Here is a 21940-nt window from a genome sequence, read left to right on the forward strand (position 1 = left end):
AACCCTACTGAAGAAAAGTGCTGAAGTCTCCTTTAAGACATCCATGCGTAATACATAAAAAATACATTACTTAAAATATGTAGACTGATATTTAATATTAACAACATTTTTCAGCAAGTTTCAAAGTGCATATTATTAATATATGTAATCACAAAAAACTTATTTTTAAATGTCTACTTTCAACACGAGTGTTTAAAAAGCAATTCTACATTTGCTTTTATTGAAAATGTACCGCGATCAAGCAGTGCTGACAAATGAAAGCATTCATCTACTCACCAAATATATAATAAATAAATAAACATGGATAAAAACCTCCGACGTTAAATATTAAATGTTGCTTACGTGACACACTTTGTGGAATAATGGTGACATGTCTGGGACCTTTTTGCTAGTATCAAATTAAAATAGGTTTTACCCTTTCTGCCAATAAAACAGGAGGTGTTAAGATGCTCAAACACCAAATAGAAACATTTTGCAAAGAATCAAGCCTGCATTAAACACACGCACTTGTGGTGAACATGCAGCGCATGTTTGGATTTGGTGTTTGAACATCTTAACACCTCCTGTTTTATAGCCAGAAAGGGTGAAACCTCTTCTTATTTTTCTCATTATGACCACCTGTGTTTTATCAAACTCTGCTATGAAATGCCATTGCCCAAACGTCGCCTGTCACAGTCCTCTATCTAATTTTTCCTTGTTGAGGCACAGTTATTGACGAACGAGTTGAAAATATGTTGCACAAAATATGTGGCACAACATTTGCTTGGCTTACTAATTTGGCGCGGCAAGTACCGCGCCAAACGAGAGGGTGGCGTAACATCAACGGGAACATTTTCATTTACTCTCATGTAATAGAGCCAATGGTCGATTTAAAGCTTTCGTGACTGCAGGGATTCATCTTCTTGGTTCTTTCGGTAAAGTCACGTAGAAGGGAAATAATAAAATAATAAAAATAAAACATAATAAAATAATTCTCACGACGTTTCGGCCACAACGCAAGTAGCTGTCTTCAGGTGGAGAACAGGTCTGTCGAGAAGGCAGAAACGTGAGAATTATTTTATTATGTTTTATTTTTATTATTTTATTATTTTCCTTCTACGTGACTTTACCGAAAGAACCAAGAAGAAGAGCCAATGGTATTGAATGAAGAATAACAATGACCATTACTTAAGTAAAACATTATTTATACAACCATAGAATCTAGAAATGGTGCGGGCAATTGAGAAGAAAAACACACAATTGTAAAATGTTTCCACGTAGTAGTAGTCGTACGAGTGAAGTGGGGGAGTCAAGAGTGATTCATTATCAGTGTTAATATCCGAGACTCCAGCAGACCCAGTCCCGGAAGTGGCATGGCTTTTGTACGCAGACTTTCTATAGCAAAGTCACAGAGGAGTGGTGATAGCCGTGACCGGAGCTGACGAGTTGTCCTCAGTTGACTTGCCAATGCGGGGTCACTGTGGTGAAGTCTGCGTTAGTTTAAACATCAGACGAGACATTTTGACTTCTTTGGCTTCACATAAATGTCTATCGTGTAGATAAGAAGCTAAATATATTTTTGTTGAAGCGTGTGGGTTTATAAACAGCATGATTGTGAATAAACATGGTGAAAAAATAAGTTATTGTTAGAAAAAAGTGTAACAGATTTTTAAAAACATTACAAATACTGTAGTACGTTTACACATTAGGTCTGGTTGCTTGACTTGTTAGTTCCAATTTGTATTATTATTAAACGACTCATTTTTCAATGAAGTTATTTAGCTGATAGACGTGTTCCATTTGAATAGCCATAAGCTACGTTATCTCATTTTCTTGTTAAAAAGGCAAGCACCTAAGACAAATATGTAATAATTTACTCACAGCCCTTTGTCAATCCACTGCTGGATGAATGATGAAGGCTTCCCCACGTAGTTGGCGGATGTCCGGTCATACTTCACCACGCTGGTCATTGTGACTTGGTGAAGCTGGCGGACAGTTGTCTGGCACTGGTTTGAATATCCCTAACTAACTCAGGTCAATGGGTCCATTACAGAACATTAATTATTTTACTCTGCGCATAACGTAATGATAAAGTGTTTTACTTTTTAAATCCTTTATATTAAGTTCGCTTGCTTGCTTGCGTGCTTGCTTGCTTGCGTGCTTGCTTGCTTACGACCGTGCAAATCTTTCGGTCGTTTTTTTAACCCACTTCCCGTGATCCAATCGAGCTGACATTTTCCACACAGACTCGTTGTGCGTGACAATTAATGTTCGTGAAAAAAAATTCCCCAAATTTTACACTGTTTAGGGAAAACAAATTAAATATTTAATTACCAATTGCTTAATACTGGCAGACAATCATCTGACCCATAGGTGGCAGCAATCTCAAGCCAGAGGACGAGAAGACTCTAGCCGCCACGCATATAAAGGATTTATAGTGAAAAACTTTGTTTTTACGGGTTTACTTTTTACAAGCTATGGCTGCTCAGCGTTGCGATGTCAAGATGAGCACAAGTTACCATTGAGTGGTCAAGAGCAAGTACATGGGGGGGGTACAAGGTCATGGTTTGAGCATTGAATAATGATTGCTTCTGGTGGCAAGTGAGGTCACGGGCAGCAGCTTGGCCTCTCTGGAATGTGAGAGACGGTGGGGGTGGTGACTTGCACAACACTCCTGCATAGGTGTTTGCGGTTGTGCCGTATGGCGCGGGAGGCGGTGGTGTAGTGGTTAGCGCACCGCGCGACGAGCACCGCGCCCCGAGTTCGACCAACACCGGTGACAATTACCTGAACCGGTTCTGGACCTCCCCTAGGACGACTCAGCATCAAATGAGTACCTGGTGTGGTGCGTAAACATAGCGCCGGACGTGGTGCTGGCCACAACACCCCCTCGTCTGCCCGTGCCAGCCTTCACAGGCGCTTTAATCTTAATTTTGGGGCTTTCGTGACTGCTATTATTTAATTTATTATTTTATCTTTATACGTGACTTTACCGAAAGAACGAAAGAATAATTCACAGGCGCTTGCTCACAGCACTTGCCCCAACAGTAATGAGTAGCGAGTTAATGTGAGTGGTGAGGGTTCGTGGAGGGTCGTGACCGTGAGTGTTCATAGGGGAAAATAGGAAACCCCGCCGTGCGTGTCAAGACCCTGATCCACCCAGCCAGCGCCAATGACTAATTCATCGACTTTGTCAAGGGTGCAGAGGGGGGAGATAATTATAGGAACAAAGACAATGAAGCCCCCCCCCCCCCCCAGCTAAATTGGCATCAACAACCGGTGTTTCGCACTAATCTCACACCTAAAGTGAAATAGATATTCATTGTATTTCTTCGGGCGAAACGACACACTCACAAGCCGCCCGCGTGTGCTCACACAATGTCTCAATACATAGCAGCACTCACACCCCTGGGGTCGTGACGAAACCCGACAGTTTACACGCACGGAATGACTCCGTGCGAGCGCACACAAAGCATATGTCTCCCGTGACTGCGATATGCCGGGGCACTCAATGCCAAGCAAGCAAACATTTTGTCAGGTTGCAATATCCCAGCAAACATCTGACAAGAGAGCCGACTGGGCCCCCTGCCTCTAAAACCACGTCGCCCCCCCCCCCCCGCAAACAGCAGCAGGTCCCAAAGAAGAGCAGTGGGCAATGAACGGAGCGGCTTGACACTTGAGCGGCCAAAAATTATTTGCACTCTCGTTACACAAGCGGAGGCTGGGTGGTCTGGTTGTTGTAATGCGTCCCCCTCTCTCCCATGAGCCCAGGGTTTGTGAGTTTATATAGAGCCGTGGTCGTGAGATGACCATGCTAAGAGAGTTGCTATCGACTGAGTACATGGCCCCGGCAAGGTTTGTATTGTCCTCTCGACGTGTGTGTTTTCCGGTTTGGGCATGACGCCCAATGTTTGACGCCACGTACTGGGAGCTTCTTCGGCAACTCAATTCAGTTTCTGAAGCTCCCATTCAGAATTTCAATTCGCGAGGCGGTAGCAACCCAGGAAAGGCATCGGAGAGCCGTACAGCACCGTGAAAACTCTTCAAAATCGGTTTGGTATTATTGGAAACATGTCATGGCAGAGTGATGATGACGCTCACATAATGTTTGATGAGCATAAACACAACAGGGAATTGCCACAACGAAACAAACATAATTTCAGGGAAATACAAAACAAGTTTAGGTACTGATGATCGTGGCGATGGTTGTGATGATAATGATTATATTCGGTCGGTGCTGATATTTGAGTAAATTTTAAAAGACATTCATGTGCTGTGGTGCGAAATTATAATTTGACGTTTTAGGTACGTGTTTATAAGTTGACATTTTAAAGCTTTTTGTTTATATTTAAGATTTCCTCCGGAAGTTTGTACACAAACCATCACTCCTTTCCTCCATCTATTTAAATCGCTCCTTCGATTACCCTTTCCTGTCTCTTGCCGGTCAAGGGATTTCTACTGTAATACATGTTTATGTTTCTATTGTATTGCGTGTTTATGTTTCTATTGTATTGCGTGTTTATGTTGTTTGCTTGGACGCTGTGTACTCTGTTTAACCTGTCCCTACTGGACATCTGTGAAAAGAGCTTCATAGCTCATCGGATTCCTCCAGTCTACATATTCTGATTCTGTAGAATTCACTTCCGCTGGACGTTTGCTCTCGTTTTTTTAATTCAAATTGCGCCTGAAGACGCAACTTACTCCAAGAGGCATTGACTGTTTGTGGAATCCTTGGTTTTTCTGGGTTGGATCTGATTGGCGTGTGCTCGTGTGCAGCGTCGTTTGATCTCTAGGTGAAACGCGCTTTAAAGTGTAAATTATTACATCTAAGGGACATTTTCCCCAGAACCAAAAATGATGAAAAATGTATGAAAGGTTGTTCCCTCTCTGGCAATAAAACAGGTGTTAAGATGTTCAAACACCAAATCCTGAAGGTACATTTTTGCGAGGCATAAAGCCTGCATTGGCCACGCATACGTGTGCCAAAACGTGCTCGGGTCAAGCACTGCTCGATCCGAGCTCTCTGTGTTCTGATACTTGCAATGTCTTTGTCCTGTTCGCCTGTTCGCGTACTCTGATCGAACACTGGTGGTGAGACAAGTCGATAAAGAAGGCTGTCTCGGGTGTCGGCGAATCATTTTCAAAGACAATCCATATTTTATCAGAGCTTGTCTGTTAGCATGTTTTGCCACAAGTATGTGTGGTTAATGCAGACTTGATGCCTTGCAAAAGGAATCTATTCGGTTTTTGAACATCTCCTGTTTTATTGCCTCCTGTTTTATTTTTTTCGTAAATTAGTATTACTGAGTTAATAATTCGTGCACCCCAAAAAAATCACTGCGGTAACACAATCACCAGATGGCAGCAGCCAGCTGTAGGCGTCTCACGGCACAATAACAACGCCGCCACTCACTCCGCAAGCGGCTTTGCCTGAATGCGGCACGTTTGGCTCGTAAGTCGTGACCGACGTTCGCGAAACGTCGAATGAAATTTTTTCTTTTTTTAAATCAACATTAAACAGAGATGCGGCTCACAGTTGACACGTGCATCGGCATGACAAGGCACATGGAACGGTGCTTCAACTCGTCGGGATGAGTGACGGAACGGCGATCTTGCACCGCGTCCCCATTCAATTCAAACACCACCCCGAGTGAGCCCAACCTGATTCGTTCGTACAAACGAGCACGACGGGAGAGACATTGGACGTCGCACGCGACATCCTGTGTCCACCTGAATCAAACCGTTTCATTACCACCTGAAGATAAAAGATGAATAAGTCCTTCGCTCAATGGTGCCCCCCCCCCCCCCCCACACATAGGAAAGATGCAATTGTTCAAGTGACAACACTGAAACGCTTTCCCCATCGCTCGCCTGCCCTTCGCTCTTTGCTCATCACCGTATAATGACCGAAAAATGACCCTAAGCCAATATGCATCCTGACGCCTCTTTGAAAATAGGCAAAGGTCTACGATTTGAAGAGAGAGGCCTCCAGCGGGTGATTGGTCGGGAGGCAGACTTTTAAAGGAATGGGGGGGGGGAATGAGGTTTGAACGAGAAATCGGAAAACAGAGAGGATCCGTTAGAGGGGAAGAAGAAAAGAATTGGATAAAGGTAAAGCACAAGGAGAAGAAGGTTCGAGAAATGGGGCTGAGGAATATGAGAGGGGATATCACGAGGAGTGGGGGCGTTGGGAGGAATTTACAAACTGGAAGGCAAGGCACGAACCCTCGGGTCCCTTATTGTGGCTGTGTCCAAATGAACGTGGCTCTTCTTTTTGGTTCTTTCGGTAAAGTCACGTAGAATTGAAATAATAAAATAATAAAAATAGCAACATTTTTTTATTTCAATTCTACGTGATAATAAAATAATAAAAATAAAACATTTTTTTTAATTCTACTATTTCAATTATACGTGACTTTACCGAAAGAACCAAGAAGATGAATCCCTGCAGTCACGAAAGCTTTAAATCGGAACGTGGCTCTGTTTACTTCGTCGTCCGGAGTCGTTACAAATGGGCACCGGGAGTGGTGGGGGGGGGGGAGGCTGCGACAGTGTTCACACTTCACACCTGCCCATCGACTATCGCGGTGCCCTGATCCACGAGCCGTGTTTTCCCAGAAATCGCAGCTCTCCAACGTACGTGCCCACACGCCACCTGCGCTCATTGGTGTTGAAATAGTTGCGGTTGAGAGACACAGGAAATACACCCGATATTAATGTTTTTTTTTTACACCGGTTCACACAAAGATCCCCCCCCCCCCCCTTTGTCATAGCCTTTAAGATGACCGTCGGAGCAAGTTGCCGTTTCGTGAACACCTGCGAGAGCTGGCACGGAACTCAAGGGCCCCAAGACCAGTTCAAACACTCGCCAGGCTGTGAACAGTATTGGTCCATGTGGGCGAACGAGGCGGCGGTCGCCTCGGGCGCCAAGTTAAGTTGGGCGCGAAGTTCGAGAAAAAAAAAAGACAAAATAAAATAACGATGTCATGATTTCAATTCCCGTGCATGTACAGAGGGAATACGAATTATAATTAATTTCTCAACATTTCCGGGAATGTATTGGTTGGACACACGGACGAACAGACAGACGAACCGAATAATTATGCCTCTGTTTTAAAAAAAAAACACGCTTTAAAAAACACATTGAAACGAAAAATAGGTGCCAAATGTTCCCCAGTTTACCAAAAAAACCTCAGCCTAGATCTGCCCTTGGGGTTTGTGCGTGAGGGTGCCGATTGCGTGATTCGCCTCGGGCGCCAGTTGCTGGCAGCAAGCTGGTCTCGGGCCACGCCTGGTTGTGAACGGGCATCGCACTCAGATCATCGGGCTCGTAGCGCAGTGCTCTAACGACTCGGCTTCCGCTCATACAATACATAACACACGCGCACAGGTGCGAGACTCTGTATGCCTGCAGAGCAAGTCCATTTGTTCGCAGGACAGAGGACAGCCATCGTGACCTTTCCCCCAATTACCTGCAGACTGCATGCGCTGTGGAGAAAGGCCATTCCTGGATGTGTTGCATGTTATATAAATATTTTTTTCTTTTAGGGAATTGCGGTTGAGGAGTGTTGAGTTTTTTTGTTATATGTGCTTATGCACCACTGCTAATGCAGTTTCACAGGAAAAAATATCCTCTTTTAGGGAATGTGGCATTTATCTTCTTGGTTCTTTCGGTAAAGTCACGTAGAAGGGAAGTAATAAAATAATAAAAATAAAACATAACAAAACAATTCTCACGACGTTTCGGCCACAACGCAAGCAGCCGTCCTCAGGCATTCTTCGCCTGAGGACGGCTGCTTGCGTTGTGGCCGAAACGTCGTGAGAATTGTTTTGTTATGTTTTATTTTTATTATTTTATTACTTCCCTTCTACGTGACTTTTCCGAAAGAACCAAGAAGATGAATCCCTGCAGTCACGAAAGCTTTAAATCGAAATGTGGCATTTGTTTTTTAGTTTTGAGCGAGTTCCCTCCCTGCACTCGCTGCAGTTGACTGCCTGCATTTAAGGTTTCTTGCTGCATGGGAAACGGGGTGCTTTCACATCGGCAAACACACAATACGCTTCAGATCTTGACGAGAGTAAGAGGATGGCTTACACAAGTGGAGATGTCAACGTGGAACATTCCACTTCGTGAATGTCAGTGACTGGGCAAAGTAAACTAATCTCCTGCTCTCCGCTATGAGGGCCATCTCAACTTCCCCGACTATACTACACATGCTCAATGGTGCCTCGGTGGCGAGATGTTAACTACCTCGCCTGGTATGCAGGAGGTCGTGGCTTCGATCCCGACCGTGACGCCTGCTGCTGTATATTTATAGTTTGCGTGTCTCTCTCCCCGTGGTCGCATGGATTTTTCTCCAGGTCCTCCGGTTTTTCCCTCCGCAGTTAAAAACACACTTAAGCCACTTCGTTGAGCAGTCATTTGTGGCCAAGACGCTTTTGAAAAATATCTGTATAGCTCAGTGGGTCCTACCTGGTAAAATAAAAAAAATATCTAGTTTGAATGATCCGACTCCTTGAAACCACTTCCGAAATCCGCTGCTATAGCGCAACACCAAATGGTCAGTGATCATAAACCTAGATCCTGTGGTCTGGCGCCTTCAATGTGCAATTTTTCAAGAGGTAATTGAGTTTTTTGTAAGCCACTTTGGACATCTTAATTGTCGCGGTGATTTCATTCATTACAATCGAGCACTTGTAAGTATACATCATTTTGCCTGAAGCCTCTCTACAGCGATTGTGATGGTAATTGATTGCTCCTAATTGAATTAACCAATGCCTTACGTTAGAAAGTAATGGACTATATTTACTGATGCAGAAGCACACGAAGGCTTTAGCTAATACAAACACAGCTGCTGTGGTGTGCTGCAAATACTTTTTTTTTTATAGCCATCACACCTCGCATGAACTATGAAAAGCTAAAACGTTTCAAGGATGATATAATAAATGTATCCCCAAATTAATCCAAATATGTCTAACATGCATGAAGGGCAGACTTCACAGAAGACAGAAGTTCAAAGAATGAGGTTAAGACCAGATTGGCCAGTGTAACAGGAATGTTTTGAATAAACTAAAAAGGATATGGGGTAAATATATATTTTATCTCTGAAGGCTAAAAATGCATCTACTGCTGTATAAAAGAATAGCAATATCTGCAGCAGTGTTCTTTATTGCAAGGCACGCAGGCAGGAGTTGATAGTAGAGACAATTCTATGACCACAACGGGGTAACTACATAAACGTAACAACGGGATAACTATATAGCGGTAACCACCACGGGGTAACTACATAACCGGGTCAGATCAGTTAACGCACTGCCTGACCCACGATGCCGAGCGTGAAGACCGCAGAGACGTAGCACCACGGGTTCCATTCCTGTAGACAGCCCGGATCGGACCTCGGGACCTTCCTTTTATGCCCCTCAGCGTGGCCCGGCTCCGCCTCGGACACGCCCCCTTCTAGAACTCCCTAGAAGACTCTGGGCCTTACATCACACGTCCCTTCTGTCACCTTTGGCCCACATCATTACCCAGTCCTGTCACGTGCCCTTGTCAGCCAATCGGGCTGCTACGTCCTCACACGCTCACTCTCTGCCCGCCGCGAGAACCATTCTCCTTAGGGACCATTTACCATGGCATAGCACACCCTGCTGGCAGAGAGGGCTACTTACACTCCAGTTCTCCCCTCTATAATAACTGACACTGTGCGCCGTAGTGACCCAATATACGTCACTACACACAGGTAAGGATCAAAGTTACGCGTAACATTTGAAAATGTGACTGTACCCAGCACTAATCTTCTGCTTTAGGATATTTCTTAAAGGAACATTTACGATATTAAGGGAGGAAACAAGATCACTCCTAAACGTTGGTGCTACAACAGCAAAGGCTTTGCCACATTCCAATTCTTGTAGGGGTATTTAAAAGGCAATTTGATGGACGCCTTGGGTTTCTTGGGTTTGACAATGGGGATAATAAATTAGCTAAGTATAGCACAGATTTGCCAATAAGAATGTTATGGATTAGAACATTGTGGGTCCTGTACCGTATAACCAGTGCAAATCAAAGAGCAGAATTCTAAAAAGGGGTTTCGTCCCTTCAATATTTCATTAGTAGCTGATAAACCTTTCCTGAACCCTTCATCTCCACATCAAAAATGAAAATTTCTTACACAACCCATGAGCTGCACATCCTGCTGCGGAGTGCATACTTTTAGTGACACTGAAGACGAGCAAACTCTCGACCGGTTTCGACACATAGTGTCTCTTGTGCCGAGTCGGTGATTATATATTATGGCACTTGAACAACTAAAAACACATTCCTGCGGAGGGAGCTGGTAGGAACGTTGGGTTGCTCGGTCAATGGCCAGGGTCAACGGCGGCGTGGTGTATTCCGCAAATATGCCCGACTGTGAGGGCGGGCACAAGCCGGCGTGAGTAGGTGAAACGTTGAGTTTTATAAGGGCACCACGGGGTGACCAGTCCTCCCCACCCAGCCCCACCCCTCCCACCCCCCACCCAGCCCCACCCTCCCCACCCAGCCCCTCCCCACCCTCCCCACCCAGCCCCTCCCCACCTTCCCCTGTGGGCTGGTGTAACCAGGAGGTTCCTACCAGTACTACCCAACAGGGTACAGGTATCTGCACTGATGAAACCCAGAATCGCCCCGAGTTATGTAACAATCCTCGCGGCGCTCACTCCGGGCCAGATAAGTGGTGGCTGCCGACCTTAGTGGCTGCCCATTGCAGGAGTAAGATTGCTGAATGATGTGTTCCTTCTCGCTTTGAGTTACCCTGCTTGCAGTACGTGTTTGTGTATTGCTGTTTTCATTAGTTGATGCAAGAATAACTGGGTTGCCTCCCTAACTTCATCCGTCTCGGCCATTATTGATTAATAAAACAATTTGAAAGTCAGTGGATTTTCTCTAAGATGATATCTTTATATTCCCAGATATTCAAGTGCGACCTTTGAAAGGAAATAATAGAATATGATTGAAACGTAATTATTTTTAAGTTGTGCACTTATGTTGGCCATAAAGACAACACTTCACAATAACATATTCTTTCACTGACGTACACAAACATAAACCAAAGGCCGTCCGCAAGTTAATTTGAGAAGCACAATAACTCAGGATGATTTAGTCCTGGGAACCACAACAAAGCGTATACCGTTCCAGTGGTGATTTTCATTCCATCGCATTTTCAAAAATACATGCACCCTTAATCAAGCTCCAAAAATGAAACATGGGCTAAAGTCTGAGAACATCTGGAATCAATCGTGAGACAGCATTGCTTTTGTTTTCTTCCAGAGCACTGGGTTTGTTAACAAACCTTTTATGGAATATACAACTTTGATATGAGCCGATGCATTGGGCAGAGTTTAAAATATATATATATATAACTCAGGTATTTAACGTAGGAAATGAACTGGCTATTTTTAGAGAGAATTTTTTTTTATTTCGCATTCTCACTCAACCGTTCCGGTCAGCAACACTGTGAGCCGGAAATGAAATCGCACTGAGATTTTATGCACATGGCCGGCCATCCTAATTGACCAGAAACCACAGCATGGATCATAGATTTTAGAGAACATTTAGTCGCTGTGCACCGTGTCATACTTGCCAACCACACCGAGTTAAGCGGTTTTAGACGGCTCTACAATTTTTAAACCTTTTTACCGCCAAACCGAATTTCAAGGCAAATATTACGGCAAATGCTTTTTTTTATTGTAATAATAAAATGTTGCGATTAGCACTGACAATCAGAGTGCAGTAAAATTGTTTTTTAAAAGCAGCAGTCTCCCACTTAAATAGTTGGAGTTGGCAAGTATTCATTCCATGTCTTTACTGACCATTCATAGCCACACGAGAAGAGAAAATGGTGTGGTGGCGCTGTTCTACCCCCCTCCCCCCCTAACAACCAGAGGGCTTGCGTGTTCATAATCTCGGTCAAGGGTCGACTCAGCCTCATCGTCTGCCTGGAGCGATCGAAGAAACCACCACTGTGGGATTTACAAACGTAGCTGTTCAAAAGATTGACCCTGTATATTTTTGGCAGATACTCCCTCTTTTAATTAACTTTACTCGTTATGTCCAAAAGCACTGTATTTTGTGAATTTTAAATTAAAAACTACAGTCTAAGCGCATTCATAAAACAGCCCTAGCCGTGGTCGTAGAAGAGCCACAGTGCTGAGGAGCCAGGTTAAATTCCAAACCCAGCTTGTGATACAACGAAACACGTTGATTCATCAACCCTTGCCTTCGCACACCTTGCAGTGAGTCCGTGGGCAGATTTGTGGTCGGATTCGTTGCCTATACACGATGCCGACCACTTGTAAATGGCCCTCAAATGACATTTATCCATCACTGCAAGCGTCTACGCCACACTAATCGTGTAACCCGAGGGGCGGACATATTATACTGGTAGGAACCAGTATAATACCAGCCCACAGGGGATTATTGTGTCCGTCCGTCCGTCCGTCACGCAGGGAGGGGCTGGGTGGTGAGGGTGGGGAGGGAGGGGCTGGGTGGGGTGGGGAGGGTGGGGAGGGAGGGGCTCGGTGGGGAGGGGCTGGTCACCCCGTGGTGCCCTTATAAAACTCATCGTTTAACCTACTCACGCCGGCTTGTGCCCGCCCTCACAGTCGGGCATATTTGCGGAATACACCACGCCGCCGTTGACCCCGGCCATTGACCGAGCAACCCAACGTTCCTACCAGCTCCCTCCGCAGGAATGTGTTTTTAAACCTGGAAAACTGCCTTTAATTTTGGCATGGTCGGTGAAAATTTGTCACGGCAAGGGCCTCTTTGCAGCGACGGAAACAGCTGAGGTGTGTGTAGATGTGGGCGGATTCCCACCCAAAGGCGTTTGAAGAGGAAAGGAAAAGTTTCCTGAACGCGGGCAGAAACCCGCTCGTGGGGCTCGCGCAGAAAGCCTGTATGATCGATCGGGTGGTCTGCACGCAGCGCTGCCAACCTCATGTGCAGTGCACACTTTTTATTATAATTATTATTATTACACGCTTTCTATTAACTCACTCTGTCTGTTGTTGTTGTCGTTGTATCCTCAAATCTTGTAACTCAATTTTAACCCACTTCCCAATGTGGTGTCGACTGCAAACTTGGTATACTTGTGTCATACTGATGACAATACTATATTCTATCATACAAAATAAAAATTTTAAACAATCTTTTTTATGTTATGTTTCGGCTTACGTCTATTTGTCGATCAACTGACGTTGGCTGTAATTGGCCACGGTCCTTTACGTTATCGCAAGCTTCGGGGCCACTTCCTGGAGTCGTGGAGTTCTTCCATTATTAGTATGGTACATTTAATTAAAACGTGTTTTTAAAAAAAGTTGTTTTAAATAATACTTATTACACGTTCACATGCACGCTCCTGGGGGGAAACGGCACGGGCTTATCTGAGGCACAGGCATGCAGATGATTACTGCAGCACCCCACGAGGGTTGCAGTGAAACCACCTATCGATGTGAATTAATAATACAAGTACTGGACTCAAAGCCGTCTGCCAAGCCACCGCTAGATGCTGAAGATACACCACGGTTGGTGATGGCGAGTTGTTTGATGATGATACTTGACCGTGATGATCAGTTCGAATTGGTAAATGGAGTAACTCGGGACCTGTTGAGGCATCGCTTGCCACTCGTGTTTGCCATGGCCTGAAATTGGACTTAGGTGGCCGGGTTTATAGCGCAATTCTCTAACCACTGTACCATAGGTCACAATATATGTGTAAAAGACGTTGGTCACTTATATAAGACGGGTGATCGAAAAAAGTGTACGGTTTGACATTCAAAGCAATGAGTGAACTCTATGAAATTATTTGATTTGTACAAAGTTGCCTTGAATGCAATGTGCTTGATCCGTCGATGTTCCGAGGCTTTTAAGCCTGGCCTGGAAGAACGCTTCGTTTTGCTGCACAGACCACTCGCTACACTGCACGCATCTATTTAATGTCTCTATGACATTGCTTCTCCACCGTTCAACCCCGCCACCCCCAAGCGATTCTTTAACTGTGGAAATATTTGAAAGACACTTGGAGCAATGGTCTCATGGCCATGGTTTTTCTCCAGCTTTCTTTGAGTTTTCTCAGATTCTTGGCCAGATTTCTCTGGACGTTTCCAGACTTCTCTATTATAAATCAACGCACAGTGAATCCGATTGCATAAAAGGGATAAAAAGGAGCAGCCTTGCCATTCACACATACGATTATCGCGGTTGGCTATGTACGGTGAAAAAGAAGTTCAACATATATACAGAATCAGAATATGTATTTACACTGGAGGAATCTGATGAGCTATAAACCATTTTTTTCACAGATGTCCAGAAGGGGTGGGTCAGAACATTACAACAACAAACAAAACAACAAACACGATATGAGTGCAAAGTATAAGAAAGGTAGGCAAATCACAAACAAATCTAAATCAAATGTAACTATTCTTTGGGTCTTTCGGTAAAGTCACGTAGAACCGAAGAGTATGGATTCCTGCAGTCACGAAATCTTTAAGTCAAGATTTCAAATGTTACTATTTTTTTTATTTTATCAGCTAAAAGCCCGCTGGGCTTTGAGCTGATTCATAAGCGACCTGGCCACACATGGCGCTGGTGAAAACATGCCATTAGAAACATGGGTTTAGGTTCATTAGATTGTTTGCGTGCTATAATTTTCCACATGTTAAGCCACTGCGGGTGGACTGGCCTCCACTACAATATAAAAAACATAAAACATTCAAACTATTGCTACGAACTTTGGTAAATCTTCCTTAAATTCGCTTTGCCTTTAGCTGAACAGTGGCCCAGTTTTTTGTCGACAAACTGTAAAACTTCTTTCAGCCCACCGACTATTCGATCCGTTCCCTCCATCCGCGTTTGCTTTTCCTCATTCCAAATAAAATCTACATGTGGCGTCCACATTTCCGTACACCTGAGAATGTCTGTAATCAAGAGGGACTTCACAAGCAGGAGGCGGTGAACTAAAGGGTTCCCACTGTACTGTGTTACCTCTTTGTGGTCGGTTTAACAAAAGTCTGTCTGTTGCCATGACGAGCAATTTAGAAAATATGCGGTTTATTTTGACTTATAAGGTAAAAAAAAGAACTAAAGCGAAATTTTCAGACTCTTAATCTTGCACAAGCCTGGAGGGTTCGTCTGCCCAGCTACTTGCATTATTGCTATGCATACTGATTTATTGACTAATTGAAATTAGAAAAAGAAAAGGGAAAATATCGTTTTGTTTTGGTGCCGTTCACTCCACGCCAGACACGGTGAGTTACTCGAGAGGTATTTTGAAAGCAATGATTCATTAAATATATGACCCAACATTTTAAAGCAGTTATTGTTTATTCGTTGTTATATTATTATTATAACATACGTTATAAATAATAGTACTAAAGCAAAAAAAATATCTGTCACAATATCAACATTTTGTTCTGAATGTCCATTTAAAGTAGCATGTATGTATGTTGAACTTCTTTCGCACCGTACGTAGCCGACCGTTCGAAACGGAGTTGCGGGGGGAGGACAACAGACTAAAGACAAAAGGCAGTTCTAAAGAAACACGTTTTTAATCTTGATTTAAAAGTACTTAAATCGGAAGAGCAGTCCAGACAGCCACAAAAGCGCATCTGAAAGTGCACGATACAGCGATCATTTTTGTTCGATGGCTCGCCAAAAGCTAATGCGAGGATGACAAGGAAAATGGAACAAAGGCTGAAATGGGTACAAAGAATCATGGAGAGGAGCATGCTTGGATTTACGCTGAGAGACAGAATGAGTAACACAAGGATCAGGGACCCAAGCAATCAAAGGTCAAAATGATCATCATCATCCTCATCACCCAGTCTCACCAAAGGAATGTGACTGTTGACACGAGCCTGACTGTTGACAGTTCAATAATCTCTTGATAGGAAGCCCTGCAGCTCAACAAACTTGGCTACATCTCCTGTGTTACTGTGTGCACCTAAACATTATTTTTTTTATATATTGTGATATCAATAAAATGTTCTGCTCACTACGCATACACATGGATTATTTCCATATCCATACGTTTTAATATACAGACGAGAGTCTGCCTCATATGAATAAGACGGAAGCTTGTGATGCCTCCGAAACGTCGTGATTTTTATTTTATTTTTATTTTATTTTACTTTCATTAATTTAAAAGATTTTACCTACGTGACTTTACCGAAAAAACCTAAGAATATGAATCCTTGCAGTCACGAAAGCTTCAAATCTAGAATGAATAAAATAACACTGGTCCATAAATCGAAGGCCGCTTACCAGACGAACATTTTAAAGCAGTATTCGTTAAAGCTGTTTGCAGCAAGCACTGCCAGGCAGTACCCGTCATCCCAAGTTACGCTGATGAATCCCACACACGTGGCAAACGCCGGCACGGCTGGTAGCAGCTTCATGGCAAAGGCCGTACACTTGCAAATGGCACTTGGTCTAACCCAGCAAGAGAACGGGCAGTCTTCTCCCACCATAAATTATAACGATAAACACATCGTTTTCTCATGTTTGGGGCCAATAAAAACTTTTAAAAAGGACTTAAGCACTTGAGCAAAAAATAAGATTTGATCAAATTTTGTAGAGAAATTCACAACCCCGTGGCAAACGACCATTTGGTTAATGCAATTTAAATTTTACAATCATTCCAACTTTTCACTTAATTTTACTTTTTATATATAACACATCTTTGTCCGGGTTTTATTTTGGATTAAAATAGCATCTGATGAGTTGCGCTGGTGAGAGATTGATAGCATTCCAAAGATTACAGCGAGTTTTCTAAAACTCTAGACGATTTCCTTGGGGCCCTGTGCATTGCCAGAAAAGCAGTAATGGAACAGTGCTCTCTTAAGAACGCTAAAAGGTAAAAAAAAAATTCTATCCCCTGCAACACCGGAATGGTTCAGTGGCAGGTAGCAAGGCCAACAATAACGTGGACATCAGTTCGGCCTCGGTGGCTGCACTGGCGCGTGTCGAAACGCCACCAATTGCCACTATCGCCGAAAGCGAGCGTTGGACGCTGCAATGTTATCAATAAGAATATTCCCACCGCGACAAAATCTGTAACCTAACAATAAAAGGTTCGAACTGACGCAAGTAAAATTGTCTCCGCCCTGAGTCTGCGGTGGAAATTCCACGTTCCCAAAGTAGGACCCGTTCTCTTCCGTTGGACGGATACTTTTGACTTTTTGCAGTGAAATGCCCTAGTTTCTTCGTGCTTTCAGCTAAATCGCTAAACAATAGTCACTTTATCGATGGGACTCTTTTTTTTCCAGTATCAAGATGATGAAAAAAGAAGAGGCTTTACCCTTCCTGGCAATGACACAGTGTCACCAGGGGCGCAACTTTGGAGTATGCAGCGCATGCGACGCAGATAAACAAGTACATTTTAGAAAAGAAAATATTTTGTTATTAGAATAATAATATATGGTTATAGCCTACATATTATTGTATACGGGTTTAACAACAACAAAAAAACACCCGTAGCTATTTCAGTAAAAAGTGAGTCTTTGGGCAAGAGGGGGAGGGGAGCAGTCGTATGTTACATAGCGTCCAGTTGTCACAGGGAGTTGTGCCCCTGGGTGTTACGATGCTCAACCATCAAATCGGCACCTGTGTGGTGAATGCAGACTCGATACATCGTAAGAAGGGTCTATCTGGTGTTTGAGCATCTTTACACCTCCTGTATTATTGCCAGAAAGGGTAAAGCCCTTTCGTCTTTTTTACAAGAGTCACTTTTCTGTGTGGGGGTCTTTAAAATCTGCCTTGCAAATGTATGTTCAATATCGGCAAAGTCTTTAGCTTGGCCAAATATTCCTCAGCTTACAGGGTGTGGGGAGGCCCTCATCCAGCAGCGGATCTTTTTTACAAATCTGGCCGTACTGTGCAAATCGTCCTGTATTCGTATCGCCCAGTGTTATGTAATGGGTTTTTTTTTAATATCAAAAATCAGTCTCAGACCAAAAATAACTGCTTTAGTTAGGTAGCTCTTCCTACCCATTTATGGGTGGGTAAGATGGTCTACTGATGCCCTTTAAAACAACCTTTTCTACACAAAGTCATGGGCAAATTTCCGAGCAGATACATCGTGTTTACCCAAACAAACAGGGAGAAAAATATGTAATCTGACGGGGAGTTATTTTCCACTTTGCCCCACGACTCCATCCGCAGTTCTCATCAGGGGCAAGAAATATGAAGCGCAGTGGCAGAATGATTCAGTGTTAAAGGTGTTGGGCTGGTGTTTGAACTGGTGGGCATGTATCCTGTGTGCTGTAAACTATAAACACATCGTGACTTAAGTAATTGTGGTTCGCACACTGCTAGAACTCAATCTGTAAACAGCTGCTTAGGTAATGACAGGGCTTCATATTTCCTGGGATCCCCACCCACCAATCCCCCCCACCAATCCCCCCCCACACACAGACACATGGAGACACACACACACACAGACACATGGAGACACACACACAGACACATGGAGACACACACATACAGACGCATGGAGACACACACACACAAACACATGGAGACACACACAGACACATGGAGACACGCACACACACAGACACATGGAGACACACACACAGACACATGGAGACACGCACACACACAGACACATGGAGACACACACACAGACACATGGAGACACACACATACAGACGCATGGAGACACACACACACAAACACATGGAGACACACACAGACACATGGAGACACACACACAGACACATGGAGACACACACAGACACATGGAGACACGCACACACACAGACACATGGAGACACACACAGACACATGGAGACACGCACACACACAGACACATGGAGACACACACACAGACGCATGGAGACACACACACACAAACACATGGAGACACACACAGACACATGGAGACACACACACACAGACACATGGAGACACACACAGACACATGGAGACACACACATACAGACGCATGGAGACACACACACAAACACATGGAGACACACACATACACATGGAGACACACACATAGACACATGGAGACACGCACACACACAGACACATGGAGACACACACACAGACACATGGAGACACACACACACAGACACATGGAGACACACACACAGACACATGGAGACACACACACACAGACGCATGGAGACACACACACAGACACATGGAGACACGCACACACACAGACACATGGAGACACACACACAGACACATGGAGACACACACACACAGACACATGGCGACACACACACAGACACATGGAGACACGCACACACACAGACACATGGAGACACACACACAGACACATGGAGACACACACACACAGACACATGGAGACACACACACAGACACATGGAGACACACACACACAGACGCATGGAGACACACACACAGACACATGGAGACACGCACACACACAGACACATGGAGACACACACACAGACACATGGAGACACACACACACAGACACATGGAGACACACACACAGACACATGGAGACACGCACACACACAGACACATGGAGACACACACACAGACACATGAAGACACACACACACAGACACATGGAGACACACACACAGACACATGGAGACACACACACAGACACATGGAGACACGCACACACACAGACACATGGAGACACACACACAGACACATGGAGACACACACACAGACACATGGAGACACACACACAGACACATGGAGACACACACACAGACACATGGAGACACGCACACACACAGACACATGGAGACACACACACAGACACATGGAGACACACACACACAGACACATGGAGACACACACACAGACACATGGAGACACACACACAGACACATGGAGACACGCACACACACAGACACATGGAGACACACACACAGACACATGGAGACACACACACACAGGCGCATGGAGACACACACACACAAACATATGGAGACACACACACAGACACATGGAGACACACACACAGACACATGGAGACACACACACACACAGACACATGGAGACACACACAGACACATGGAGACACACACACAGACACATGGAGACACGCACACACACAGACACATGGAGACACACACACAGACACATGGAGACACACACACACAGACACATGGAGACACAGACACATGGAGACACACACACAGACACATGGAGACACGCACACACACAGACACATGGAGACACACACACAGACACATGGAAACACACACACAGACACATGGAGACACACACACAGACACATGGAGACACACACACAGACACATGGAGACACACACACACACACAGACACATGGAGACACACACACAGGCACATGGAGACACACACACAGACACATGGAGACACACACACACAGACACATGGAGACACACACACAGACACATGGAGACACACACACAGACACATGGAGACACGCACACACACAGACACATGGAGACACACACACAGACACATGAAGACACACACACACAGACACATGGAGACACACACACAGACACATGGAGACACACACAGAGACACATGGAGACACGCACACACACAGACACATGGAGACACACACACAGACACATGGAGACACACACACACAGACGCATGGAGACACACACACACAAACACATGGAGACACACACAGACACATGGAGACACACACACACAGACGCATGGAGACACACACACACAAACACATGGAGACACACACAGACACATGGAGACACACACACAGACACATGGAGACACACACACACAGACACATGGAGACACACACACAGACACATGGAGACACACACACACAGACACATGGAGACACGCACACACACAGACACATGGAGACACACACACAGACACATGGAGACACACACACACAGGCGCATGGAGACACACACACACAAACATATGGAGACACACACACAGACACATGGAGACACACACACAGACACATGGAGACACACACACACACAGACACATGGAGACACACACAGACACATGGAGACACACACACAGACACATGGAGACACGCACACACACAGACACATGGAGACACACACACAGACACATGGAGACACACACACACAGACACATGGAGACACAGACACATGGAGACACACACACAGACACATGGAGACACGCACACACACAGACACATGGAGACACACACACAGACACATGGAAACACACACACAGACACATGGAGACACACACACAGACACATGGAGACACACACACAGACACATGGAGACACACACACACACACAGACACATGGAGAAACACACACAGGCACATGGAGACACACACACAGACACATGGAGACACACACATACAGACGCATGGAGACACACACACACAAACACATGGAGACACACACAGACACATGGAGACACACACACAGACACATGGAGACACACACAGACACATGGAGACACGCACACACACAGACACATGGAGACACACACACACAGACACATGGAGACACGCACACACACAGACACATGGAGACACACACACAGACGCATGGAGACACACACACACAAACACATGGAGACACACACAGACACATGGAGACACACACACACAGACACATGGAGACACACACAGACACATGGAGACACACACATACAGACGCATGGAGACACACACACACAAACACATGGAGACACACACATACACATGGAGACACACACATAGACACATGGAGACACGCACACACACAGACACATGGAGACACACACACAGACACATGGAGACACACACACACAGACACATGGAGACACACACACAGACACATGGAGACACACACACACAGACGCATGGAGACACACACACAGACACATGGAGACACGCACACACACAGACACATGGAGACACACACACAGACACATGGAGACACACACACACAGACACATGGCGACACACACACAGACGCATGGAGACACACACA

This window comes from Lampetra fluviatilis, chromosome 8 (genome assembly GCF_964198595.1).
Source record: "Lampetra fluviatilis chromosome 8, kcLamFluv1.1, whole genome shotgun sequence".
Taxonomy (NCBI): Eukaryota; Metazoa; Chordata; class Hyperoartia; order Petromyzontiformes; family Petromyzontidae; genus Lampetra; species Lampetra fluviatilis.